Raw genomic sequence first — 11,595 nt, 5'->3', positions numbered from 1 at the left:
CGGCAGTGCATTTGGAAGAATTCGACAATCATATATTCAGGTATAAAGTCGATTTTCTTGTATATACACATTTAACAGTCGGTATTGAGTTGCTTCAAATCATTAACATCAAATATTTAAGTTATTAACCTTCTTCATCTTACCCAAGTTAACATAAAGCCATAACGGCAGTGCATTTAGAAGAATTCGACAATCTTATATTCAGGTGTAAAGTCGATTTTCTTGTATATACACATTTAGTAGTCGATATTGAGTTGCTTCAAATCATTAACATCAAATATTAAAGTTTATTAGGCTTCTTCATCTTATCGAGATTGACATAAAGCCATAACGGCAGTGCATTTGGAAGAATTCGATAATCTTATATTCAGGTATACAGTCGATTTTCTTGTATATACACATTTAGTAGTCGATATTGAGTTGCTTCAAATCATTAACATCAAATATTAAAGTTTATTAGCCTTCTTCATCTTGCTGAAGTTGACATAAAGCCATAACGGCAATGCAGTTGGAAGAATTCGACAATCTTATTTTCAGGTATAAAGTCGATTTTCTTGCATATACACATTTAGCAGTCGGTGCTGAGTTGGTTCAAATCATTAACATCAAATATTTAAGTTAATTAGCCTTCTTCATCTTATCGAAGTTGACATAAAGCCAGAACGGCAGTGCATTTGGAAGAATTCGACAATCTTATATTCAGGTATAAAGTCGATTTTCTTGTATATACACATTTAACAGTCGGTATTGAGTTGCTTCAAGTCATTAACATCAAATATTTAAGTTAATTAGCCTTCTTCATCTTACCGAAGTTGACAAAAAACCATAACGGCAGTGCATTTGGAAGAATTCGACAATCTTATGTTCAGGTATAAAGTCGATTTTCTTGTATATACACATTTAGCAGTCAGTGTTGAGTTGGTTCAAATCATTAACATCAAATATTTAAGTTTATTAGCCTTCTTCATCTTATCGAAGTTGACAAAAAGCCATAACGGCAGTGCATTTGGAAAAATTCGACAATCTTATATTCAGGTATAAAGTCGATTTTCTTGTATATACACATTTGGCAGTCGATATTGAGTTGCTTCAAATCATTAACATCAAATATTTAAGTTAATTAGCCTTCTTCATCTTATCGAAGTTGACATAAAGCCATAACGGCAGTGCATTTGAAAGAATTCGACAATCTTATATTCAGGTATAAAGTCGATTTTCTTGTATATACACATTTAGCAGTCGATATTGAGTTGCTTCAAATCATTAACATCAAATATTTAAGTTAATTAACCTTCTTCATCTTATCGAAGTTGACATAAAGCCATAACGGTAGTGCATTTGGAAGAATTCGACAATCTTATATTTAGGTGTAAAGTCGATTTTCTTGCATATACACATTTAACAGTCGGTATTGAGTTGCTTCAAATCATTAACATCAAATATTTAAGTTAATTAACCTTCTTCATCTTACCCAAGTTGACATAAAGCCATAACGGCAGTGCATTTGGAAGAATTCGACAATCTTATATTCGGGTATAAAGTCGATTTTCTTGTATATACACATTTAACAGTCGGTATTGAGTTGCTTCAAATCATTTACATCAAATTCTTAAGTCATTAACCTTCTTCATCTTACCCAAGTTGACATAAAGCCATAACGGCAGTGCATTTGGAAGAATTCGACAATCTTATATTCAGGCATAAAGTCGATTTTCTTGTATATACACATTTAGCAGTCGATACTGAGTTGCTTCAAATCATTAACATCAAATATTAAAGTTTATTAGCCTTCTTCATCTTATCGAAGTTGACATAAAACCATAACGGCAGTGCATTTGGAAGAATTCGACAATCTTATATTCAGGTATAAAATCGATTTTCTTGTATATACACATTTAACAGTCGATATTGAGTTGCTTTAAATCATTAACATCAAATATTTAAGGTAATTAGCCTTCTTCATCTTATCCAAGTTGACATAAAGCCATAACGGCAGTGCATTTGGAAGAATTCTTCAATCTTATATTCAGGTATAAATTAAATTTTCTTGAACATACACAATTAGCGGTCAGTATTGAGTTGCTCCAAATCATTAACATCAAATATTTAAGTTAATTAACCATCTTCATCTTACCGAAGTTGACAAAAACAAATTTTGTATTCAGGTATAAAGTCGATTTTCTTGTATATACACATTTAGCAGTCGATATTGAGTTGCTTCAAATCATTAACATCAAATATTTAAGTTAATTAACCTTCTTCATCTTATCGAATTTGACATAAAGCCATAACGGCAGTGCATTTGGAAGAATTCGACGATCTTATATTCAGGTATAAAGTCGATTTTCTTGTATATACACATTTAGCAGTCGGTATTGAGTTGCTTTAAATCATTAGCTTAACTTTCTTGATCTTACCGAAGTTGACATTAAGCCATAACGGAAGTGCATTTGGAAGAATTCGACAATCTTATATTCAGCTATAAAGTCGATTTTCTTGTATATACACATTTAGCAGTCGATATTGAGTTGCTTTAAATCATTAGTTTAACATATTTAAGTTAATTAACCTTCTTCATCTTACTCAAGTTGACATAAAGCCATAACGGCAGAGCATTTGGAAGAATTCGACAATCTAATATTCAGGTATAAAGTCGATTTTCTTGTATATATACATTTAGCAGTCGGTATTGAGTTGTTTCAAATCATTGGCATCAAATATTTAAGTTAATTAGCCTTCTTCATCTTATCGATATTGACATAAAACCATAACGGCAGTGCATTTGAAAGAATTCGACAATCTTATATTCAGGTATAAAGTCGATTTTCTTGTATATACACATTTATCAGTCGATATTGAGTTGCTTTAATTCATTAATTTAACATATTTAAGTTAATTAACCTTCTTCATCTTATCGAAAATGACATAAAGCCATAACGGCAGTGCATTTGAAAGAATTCGACAATCTTATATTCGGGTATAAAGTCGATTTTCTTGTATATACACATTTAGCAGTCGATATATTGTTGCTTTAAATCATTAAATTAACATCTTTAAGTTAATTTACCTTCTTCAGCTTACTGAAGTAGACATAAAGCCATAACGGCAGTGCATTTGGAAAAATTCTACAATCTTATATTCAGGTATATAGTCGATTTTTTGTATATACACATTTAGCAGTCGATATTGAGTTGCTTCAAATCATTAACATCAAATATTTAAGTTAATTAGGCTTCTTCATCTTACCGAAGTTGACAAAAAGCCATAACGGCAGTGCATCTTTTATTCAGGTATAAAGTCGATTTTCTTGTATATACACATTTAGCAGTCGATATTTAGTTGCTTTCAATCATTAACATCAAATATTAAAGTTTATTAGCCTTCTTCATCTTATCGAAGTTGACATAAAGCCATAACGGCAGTGCATTTGAAAGAATTCGACAATCTTATATTCAGGTATAAAGTCGATTTTCTTGTATAAACACATTTTAGCAGTCGGTGTTGAGTTGCTTAAAATCATTAACATCAAATATTTAAGTTAATTAGCCTTCTTCATCTTGCTGAAGTTGACATAAAGCCATAACGGTAGTGCATTTGGAAGAATTCGACAATCTTATATTCAGGTATAAAGTCGATTTTCTTGTATATACACATTTAACAGTCGATATTGAGTTGCTTCAAATCATTAACATCAAATATTTAAATTAATTAGCCTTATTCATTTCACCGAAGTTGTCATAAAGCCCTAACGGCAGTGCATTTGAAGAATTCGATAATCTCATATTCAGGTAAAAAGTCGATTTTCTTGTACATACACATTTAGCAGTCGATATTGAGTTGCTTTAATTCATTAATTTCACATATTTAAGTTAATTAACCTTCTTCATCTTATCGGTAGACATAAAGCCATATTCAGGCATAAAGTGCATTTTATAATAATTCGACACTCTTATATTCCGGGTATAAAGTCGATTTTTCTTTCTTATACACATTTAGCAGTCAGAATTGAGTTGTAAATCATTAACATCAAATATTTAAGTTAATCGGCCTTCTTCATCTTACCCAAGTTGACAAAAAGCCATAGCAAGAGTGCATTTGGAACAATTCTTCAATCTTATATTCAGGTATAAAGTCGATTTTCTTGTATATACACATTTAACAGTCGGTATTGAGTTGCTTCAAATATTTAAGTTAATTAACCTTCTTCATCTTATCGAAGTTGACATAAAGCCATAACGGCAGTGCATTTGGAAGAATTCTACAATCTTATATTCAGGTATAAAGTCGATTTTCTTGTATATACACATTTAGCAGTCGGTGTTGAGTTTGTTCAAATCATTAACATCAAATATTTAAGTTCATTAGCCTTCTTCATCTTACCCAAGTTGACATAAAGCCAAAACGGCAGTGCATTTGGAAGAATTCGACAATCTTATATTCAGGTATAAAGTCGATTTTCTTGTATATACACATTTAGCAGTCGATATTGAGTTGCTTCAAATCATTAACATCAAATATTTAAGTTTATTAGCCTTCTTCATCTTATCGAAGTTGACATAAAGCCATAACGGCAGTGCATTTTGAAAAGAATTCGACAATCTTATATTCAGGTAAAGTCGATTTTCTTGTATATACACATTTAGCAGTCGATATTGAGTTGCTTCAAATCATTTATCAAATATTTAAGTTAATTAGCCTTCTTCATCTTATCGAAGTTGACATAAAGCCATAACGGCAGTGCATTTGGAAGAACTCGACAATCTTATATTCAGGTATAAAGTCGATTTTCTTGTATATACACATTTAGCAGTCGGTATTGAGTTGCTTCAAATCATTAGCATCAAATATTTAAGTAAATTGGCCTTCTTCATCTTATCGAAGTTGACATAAAGCCATAACGGCAGTGCATTTGGAAGAGTTCGACAATCTTATATTCAGGCATAAAGTCGATTTTCTTGTATATACACATTTAACAGTCGGTACTGAGTTTGCTTCAAATCATTAACATCAAATATTTAAGTTAATTAGCCCTCTTCATCTTACCGAAGTTGACAAAAAGCCATAACGGCAGTGCATTTGAAAGAATTCGACAATCATATTCAAGTATAAAGTCGATTTTCTGGTATATACATTTTAGCAGTCGATATTGAGTTGCTTCAATCAAGCATCAAATATTAAAGTTTATTAGCCTTCTTCATCTTATCGAAGTTAACATAAAGCCATAACGGCAGTGCATTTGGAAGAATTCGACAATCTTTTATTCAGGTATAAAGTCGATTTTCTTGTATATAGACATTTAACAGTCGATATTGAGTAGCTTTAAATCATTAATTTAACATATTTTAGTTAATTAGCCTTCTTCATCTTGCTGAAGTTGACATAAAGCCATAACAGCAGTGCATTTGAAAGAATTCGGCAATATTATATTCAGGTATAAAGTCGATTTCCTTGTATTTACCCAATTTAGCAGTCTTAATTGAGTTGCTTCAAATCATTAACGTCAAATATTTAAGTTAATTAGCCTTCTTCATCTTATCGAAGTTGACATAAAGCCATAACGGCAGTGCATTTTAAAGAATTCGACAATCTTATATTCAGGTATAAAGTCGATTTTCTTGCACATACACATTTAGCAGTCAGAATTGAGTCGCTTCAAATCATTAACACTAAAATTAGGGTAATTAGCCTTCTACATCTTACCATTCATAAAGCCATCTGGGGATTTGGGAAGAATTCGACAACATATTCAGTATAAAGTCGATTTTCTTGTATACACATTTAGCAGTCGGTGTTGAGTTGTTTCAAATCATTAACATCAAAATTTAAGCACTAGCCTTTCTTCATCTTACTGAAGCGACAAAAAGCTATAACGGCAGTGCATTTTGAGATTCGACAATTTAAATCATTAAAGTCAAATTTTTTTATTACACATTCGGCAGTCAGGTATTGAGTTGCTTCAAATCATTAAAATCAAATAAAGAAATTCTTCATCTTATCCATAAAGCCCGCAACGGCAGTGCATTTGGAAAGAATTCTACAATCTTATATTCAGGTATATAGTCGATTTTCTTGTATATACACATTTAGCAGTCGGTGTTGAGTTGTTTCAAATCATTAACATCAAATATTTGTTTATTAGCCTTCTTCAAGTCTTATCGGTTGACATAAAGCCATAACGGCAGTGCATTTAGAAAAATTCGACAATCTTATATTCAGGTATGCAGACGATTTTCTTGTATACACACATTTAATAGTCGGTATTGAGTTGCTTCAAATCATTAACATCAAATATTTAAGTTAATTAGCCTTCTTCATCTTATCGAAGTAGACATAAAGCCATAACGGCAGTGCATTTGAAAGAATTCGACAATCATATATTCAGGTATATAGTCGATTTTCTTGTATATACACATTTAGCGGTCGATATTGAGTTGCTTTCAATCATTAACATCAAATATTAAAGTTTATTAGCCTTCTTCATCTTAATCGAAGTTGACATAAAGCCATAACGGCAGTGCATTTGGAAGAATTCGACAATCTTATATTCAGGTATAAAGTCGTTTTTCTTGTATATGCACATTTAGCAGTCGATATTGAGTTGCTTAAAATCATTAACATCAAATATTTAAGTTAATTAACCTTCTTCATCTTGCTGAAGTTGACATAAAGCCATAACGGCAGTACATTTGGAAGAATTCCACAATCTTATATTCAGGTATAAAGTCGATTTTCTTGTATATACACATTTAGCAGTCGATATTGAGTTGCTTCAAATCATTAACATCAAATGTTTAAGTTAATTAGCCTTCTTGATCTTATCGAAGTAGACATAAAGCCATAACGGCAGTGCATTTGAAAGAATTCGACAATTTTATATTCAGGTATAAAGTCGATTTTCTTGTATATACACATTTAGCAGTCGGTATTGAGATGCTTCAAATCATTAACATCAAATGTTTAAGTTAATTAGCCTTCTACATCTTATCGAAGTTGACATAAAGCCATAACGGCAGTGCATTTGGAAGAATTCGACAATCTTATATTCAGGTATAAAGTCGATTTTCTTGTATATACACATTTAGCAGTCGGTGCTGAGTTGCTTCAAATCATTAGCATCAAATATTTAAGTAAATTAGCCTTCTTCATCTTATCGAAGTTGACATAAAGCCATAACGGCAGTGCATTTGGAAGAATTCGACAATCTTATATTCAGGTATAAAGTCGATTTTCTTGTATATACACATTTAGCAGTCGGTGTTGAGTTGCTTCAAATCATTAACATCAAATATTTAAGTTAATTAGCCTTCTTCATCTTATCGAAGTTGACATAAAGCCATAACGGCAGTGCATTTGGAAGAATTCGACAATCTTATATTCAGGTATAAAGTCGATTTTCTTCTATATACACATTTAACAGTCGGTATTGAGTTGCTTCAAATCATTAACATCAAATATTTAAGTTAATTAGCCTTCTTCATCTTATCGAAGTTGACATAAAGCCATAACGGCAGTGCATTTGGAAGAATTCGACAATCTTATATTCAGGTATAAAGTCGATTTTCTTGTATATACATTTAGCAGTCGATGTTGAGTTGCTTCAAATCATTAACATCAAATATTAAAGTTAATTAGCCTTCTTCATCTTATCGAAGTTGACATAAAGCCATAACGGCAGTGCATTTGGAAGAATTCGACAATCTTATATTCAGGTATAAAGTCGATTTTCTTGTATATACACATTTAGCAGTCGGTGTTGAGTTGCTTCAAATCATTAACATCAAATATTAAAGTTTATTAGCCTTCTTCATCTTATCGAAGTTGACATAAAGCCATAACGGCAGTGCATTTGGAAGAATTCGACAATCTTATATTCAGGTATAAAGTCGATTTTCTTGTATATGCACATTTAGCAGTCGGTGCTGAGTTGCTTCAAATCATTAACATCAAATATTTAAGTTAATTAGCCTTCTTCATCTTATCGAAGTTGACATAAAGCCATAACGGCAGAGCATTTGGAAGAATTCGACAATCTTATATTCAGGTATAAAGTCGATTTTCTTGTATATACACATTTAACAGTCGGTATTGAGTTGCTTCAAATCATTAGCATCAAATATTTAAGTTTATTAGCCTTCTTCATCTTATCGAAGTTGACATAAAGCCATAACGGCACTGCATTTGGAAGAATTCGACAATCTTATATTCAGGTATAAAGGCGATTTTCTTGTATATACATATTTAGCAGTCGGTGTTGAGTTGCTTCAAATCATTAACGTAAATATTCAAGTTAATTAGCGCTTATTCATCTTATCGAGATTGACATAAGCCACCAACGGCAGTGCATTTGGAAAAATTCGACAATCTTATATTCAGAAAAAGTCGATTTTCTTGTATATACATTTAACTTAGTCGATATTGAGTTGCTTCAAATCACTAAAATCTAATATTATAGTTTATTTGCCTTCTTCATCTTACCCAAGTTGACATAAAACCATAACGGCAGTGCATTTGGAAGAATTCGGCAATCTTATATTCAGGAAAAAAGTCGATTTTCTTGTATATACACGTTTAGCAGTCGATATTGAGTTGCTTCAAATCATTAACATCAAATATTTAAGTTAATTAGCTTTATTCATCTTATCGAAGTTGACATAAAGCCATAACGGCAGTGCATTTGGAAGAATTCGACAATCTTATATTCAGATATAAAGTCGATTTTCTTGTATATACACATTTAGCAGTCGATGTTGAGTTGCTTCAAATCATTAACATCAAATATTTAATTTAATTAGCCTTCTTATCTTATCGAAGGTGACATAAAGCCATAACGGCAGTGCATTTGGAAGAATTCGACAATCTTATATTCAGGAAAAAGTCGATTTTCTTGTATATACACATTTAGCAGTCGATATTGAGTTGCTTTAATTCATTAATATCAAATATTAAAGTAAATTAGCCTTCTTCATCTTATCGAAGTTGACATAAAGCCATAACGGCAGTGCATTTGGAAGAATTCGACATTGATCTTATATTCCCAGGTATAAAAAGACGATTTTTGTATATACACATTTCAGATCGATGTTGAGTTGCTTCAAATCATTAATTTAACATATTTAAGTTAAATAACCTTCTTCATCTTACCCAAGTTGACATAGAGCCATAACGGCAGTGCATTTGGAAAATTCGACAATCTTATATTCAGGTATAAAGTCTATTTTCTTGTATATACACATTTAGCAGTCGGTGTTGAGTTGCTTTAAATCATTAACATCAAATGTTTAAGTTAATTAACCTTCTTCATCTTACCCAAGTTGACATAAAGCCATAACGGCAGTGCATTTGGAAGAATTCGACAATCTTATATTCAGGTATAAAGTCGATTTTCTTGTATATACACATTTAGAAGTCGATATTGAGTTGCTTTAATTCATTAATTTAACATATTTCAGTTAATTAACCTTCTTCATCTTACTGAAGTTGACATAAAGCCATAACGGCAGTGCATTTAGAAGAATTCTACAATCTTATATTCAGGTATAAAATCGATTTTCTTGTATATACACATTTAACAGTCGGTGTTGAGTTGCTACAAATCATTAACATCAAATATTTAAGTTAATTAACCTTCTTCATCTTACCCAAGTTGACATAAAGCCATAACGGCGGTGCATTTGGAAGAATTCGGCAATCTTATATTCAGGTATAAAGACGATTGTCTTGTATATACACATTTAGCAGACGGTGCTGAGTTGTTTCAAATCATTAGCATCAAATATTTAGGTTAATTAGCTTTCTTCATCTTATCGAAGTTGACATAAAGCCATAACGGCAGTGCATTTGGAAAATTTCGACAATCTTATATTCAGGTATGAAGTCGATTTTCTTGTATATACATATTTAGCAGTCGATATTGAGTTGCTTCAAATCACTAACATCAAATATTTAAGTTAATTAACCTTCTTCATCTTATCGAGGTTGACATAAAGCCATAACGGCAGTGCATTCGGAAGAATTCGACAATCTTATATTCAGGTATAAAGTCGATTTTCTTGTATATACACATTTAGCAGTCGATATTGAGTTGCTTTAATTCATTAATTTAACATATTTAAGTTAATTAACCTTCTTCATCTTACCCAAGTTGACATAAAGCCATAACGGGTGTGCATTTGGAAGAATTCGACAATCTTATATTCAGATATAAGGTCGATTTTCTTGTATATACACATTTAGCAGGTCGGTATTGAGTTGCTTCAAATCATTAACATCAAATATTTAATTTAATTAGCCTTCTTCATCTTATCGAAGGTGACATAAAGCCATAACAGCAGCGCATTTGGAAGAATTCGACAATCTTATATTCAGGTAAAAAGTAAATTTTCTTGTATATACATTTAGCAGTCGATGCTTGAGTTGCTTCAAATCATTAACATCAAATATTTAAGTTAATTAGCCTTCTTCATCTTATCGAAGTTGACATAAAGCCATAACGGCCGTGCATTTGAAAGAATTCGACAATCTTATATTCAGGTATAAAGTCGATTTTCTTGTATATACACATTCAGCAGTCGGAATTGTGTTGCTTCATATCATTAACATCAAATATTAAAGGTTGTTAGCCTTCTTCATCTTATCGAAGTTGACATAAAGCCATAACGGCAGTGCATTTGGAAGAATTCGACAATCTTATATTCAGATATAAAGTCGATTTTCTTGTATATACACATTTAGCAGTCGGTGTTGAGTTGCTCCAAATCACTATCATCAAATATTTAAGTTTATTAGCCTTCTTCATCTTACTGAAGTTGACATAAAGCCATAACGGCAGTGCATTTGGAAGAATTCGACAACCTTATATTCAGGTATACAGTCGATTTTCTTGTATAAACACATTTAGCTGTCGATACTGAGTTGCTTTAATTCAATAATTTAACATATTTAAGTTAATTAGCCTTATTCATCTTACCCAAGTTGACATAAAGCTATAACGGCAGTGCATTTGGAAGAATTCGACAATCTGATATTCAGGTATAAAGTCGACTTTCTTGTATATACATATTTAGCAGTCGATATTGGTTTATTTTAAATCGTTAGTGCAACATATTTAAGTTAATTAAGTTGCTTGACATAAAGCCATAACGGCAGTGCATTTGGAAGAATTCGACAATCTTATATTCAGGTATAAAGTCGATTTTCTTGTATATACACATTAAGCTGTCGATATTGAGTTGCTTTAATTCATTAATTTAACATATTTAAGTTAATTAACCTTCTTCATCTTACCCAAGTTGACATAAAGCCATAATGGCAGTGCATTTGGAAGAATTCGATAATCTTATATTCAGGTATAAAGTCGATTTTCTTGTATATACACATTTAGCAGTCGATACTGAGTTGCTTTAATTCATTAATTTAACATATTTAAGTTAATTAACCTTCTTCATCTTACCCAAGTTGACATAAAGCCATAACGGCAGTGCATTTGGAAGAATTCGACAATCTCATATTCAGGTATAAAGTCTATTTTCTTGTATATACACATTTAGCAGTCGATATTGAGTTGCTTTAATTCATTAATTTAACATATTTAAGTTA

The sequence above is a fragment of the Bactrocera neohumeralis genome, unplaced genomic scaffold, assembly GCF_024586455.1.
Source record: "Bactrocera neohumeralis isolate Rockhampton unplaced genomic scaffold, APGP_CSIRO_Bneo_wtdbg2-racon-allhic-juicebox.fasta_v2 cluster09, whole genome shotgun sequence".
Lineage (NCBI taxonomy): Eukaryota > Metazoa > Arthropoda > Insecta > Diptera > Tephritidae > Bactrocera > Bactrocera neohumeralis.
Note: the sequence above shows the minus strand (reverse complement) of the source record.